The sequence below is a fragment of the Lactuca serriola genome, chromosome 9, assembly GCF_051521515.1.
Source record: "Lactuca serriola cultivar US96UC23 chromosome 9, Lser_US96UC23_V15, whole genome shotgun sequence".
Classification (NCBI taxonomy): Eukaryota; Viridiplantae; Streptophyta; class Magnoliopsida; order Asterales; family Asteraceae; genus Lactuca; species Lactuca serriola.
In genome coordinates, this window is record NC_136416.1 from 31,839,725 (window position 1) to 31,842,775 (window position 3,051).

Genomic DNA, 3,051 nt, shown 5'->3' on the forward strand with positions numbered 1-3,051 from the left:
ATTATAAGTAATTATATTTGAAATTTTGAAGCTTGTACTTAATGGATTAAGTTGTCTCGGAGTTGCTGGAACAAGGTAACTGCGATGTAGTTGTTTAAGTGACGCGCACAGTGTCTGGGTTTTCAGATGCATGCATATTAGTGCGAATACTTGATTGTTTTGTCCTTCTGTGAACACAACGCAATAAAAGGGGTTTGGTCATGATGCGGTAGTCAATGATGGTTGACTATTGGCCTTTTGATCAGTTTGACTTTTGGTCGTACTTGGGTAGAATTGAGTAATTGACGAAGGACTGGTCCTGATTTGGCATTAGGTAGCTTATGTTAGATGTTCTGTTTCTGAGATTGTTGTTGATCTTGTACTGTTTAATTAAAGTAAGTTTCCTCACTATACTTTCTATTATAGTATGTATTCTTTATAGGATAGGATGTGTTTATGCTATGGTATGATGTTAGTCAGGTAGACTTGTTAGTTAGTTGCATGTGATGTTGGATTACCTATGTGTATTTGTTTGATATGTATTATATGTTGGCTTGAGGACGATACAACTATATGTTGTAGGGAAAGATACTCGGGATGGACCAACTTTATGATGAAGGCCAAAAGGGGTGGACCATCTGTTTGCTGAAGGCCAAAAAGGGTGGACCAACTTTATGCTTGTAACGCCCCAAAAATTACAAAAAAAAAATCATTTTAAAATAGATTAACCAATTAAATCTTTGTTTAAAAAATCATTGAATAAAATTTGATTGATTGGAAACCATACATTATTAGAGTCAAGTCCACAAAACTGCGGAAACAAATATCTTCGATGCGTTTGTCTAGACACGTCGAGCTCTTCTCACGAACTACCTTAAAAAAAATTGAATCCATAACTGTATGCATAAAGCTTAGTGAGTTCCTCCCACAGTCTTACGTACGGTTGCCATGGTCTTTTATACAAGTTTCATGGTCCTCCCATGGTCTTCAATGTAATTAAAGGGGCCAAATCCTGATCTTTCATACAATACAAAAAGTCATGCGTAGTCTGGGATTAGGTAGACAGACAAACAGATGACACCCCCCCCCCAGAGTAAACAATCAGACAAGAACATCACAAGCAGACATTATACCAAGAGTTCTCAGGCTATCCAACTTAAACTACATACAACCCAAGATATCATTACTACATAACCATGTAACATAAACACATAACATGTACTAGCATATTACATATCCATGGCAACTAGCCTTCATTAGTTACCCTGTCATTAACCACTTCTCAATTGACTCCTTTGCTGGTCAATCATACATAATCCTAATATCTGGCCTTCCCCACTTACCCAACCCAACATAACTCCTAACAATATTATATAATCAACATGAAAGACCTACCAGTCTAGCATACCAAGACAACAAGTGTTCTAACTGCACATGCATAAACAGGAGTTATCCTAGTCAACTAGCATACTTGTACTCTAGCAGTACCTCTATCCTACCATGCAAAGGATATACAATGGGATACGTGGCATAGTGAGAAACTCACCTGAACTGAAGAACTAGAGAAGCACAAAAACACTCTTAAACCTTACATCACCCAATCCCGAGAACCGACTAACATCGAAGAGATAAACCCTCATCAATAACCCAAATCCTCCAAGTTTGACCCCAAGTGAAACTGGTCAAAATTCAACAGTCAGCGAAAGTCAGCGGTCAACCAAGTTAACAACGACCACAACGTGGAGACCTCTTTGCCACGTCGCGGGCATATCCAAACAAAACAGATGACATGTAGGACATTGCCACATCGTGGGCCCCCTTTGGCTAAGTTGTGGGAATATCAGAACAATATAGTCATGATTATGAATTTCACCATGTTGTGGTCATTCCTTAGCCACAACATAGTCACTCGTAGTTTTCCTTAAATCTTCATTAAGAACTTAATCCTTACAAATCAAGGATAAAAAAATTCATATCTAATCCTTCTCAATGACTTAATGGATAAATTTTCCAACTTGATCATTAGGACTTCATTCCAAGACAATATCTTCAACCCTAAGACCATTAAGTCCTTAATATTCTCAAAACTTGGACATGGAGCAAAAGGGACCAAGACTTAACACTTTTTCCATCATCTAGAGCTAAAAGATGGTCGATAAACTAGTCTAAGGTTCTGGAATTATGCAAAACTCAAAGATCACTTCTACAAGGGATTTCATGGCATGAAAGAAAAGAAGAGGATGATTAAGGTGGAAGATTTATACCTTCCTAAGTTCCACAAGATGCAGGAGGTACAAGATCTAAAGTAGATACACTATTCTAACTAGCAAGCACACATTCTTCTTTTTCCTAAAGTGCAAACAAGGCTTCAAACCTCAAGAAAACCAATAATACAATAAGAATATCAAAAGGGGTTAGGGTTTCATTTAGGAAGGTTCGAGGCTGAATAAGATGCCCTAATCTTGAAGTTAGAGGCTTTAAATGTGGTAGAAATCCTAAAAGATCATGGAATTGGGTTGCCACAGCCACCACATCATGGCACACTACTTGTCGCGTCATGGTGCTTACCAGAAAAAGTGTGATCATAAAATCAATGCCACGTCGTGGGCATCCATGCACCATGTCGTGGAAAATGCTTTTTTTTCAAAAACCATACCTTTGACTCCTTTAGGTCACCAACTGATCCATTATGCAAAATGGGTGTTACAATGTTGAAGGCCAAAATGGTAGACCAACTTTATGCTAAAGGCCAAAAGGGGTGGGGGCCAACTATGTGCTAAAGGTTGGGGGTCAGCTTTATGCTGAAGGCCAAGGGGACGGGCCAACTTCATGTTGAAGGAGATGTTTCTATGTATATTGTTGTATATGGTATTTTAGGGAACTCACTAAGCTTTAAGCTTATAATCGTGGATTAAATATTTTCAGGTACATATCAATTTGTGAAGGCGAGACTGTACACATACCAACAAATTTATGATTTGAGATTCTACATTGTTTTATTTATAACTATGATTGTTTTATTACAGTTTATGAAGAAATAGATTTACATTTAATATATATTTACGAAAATGG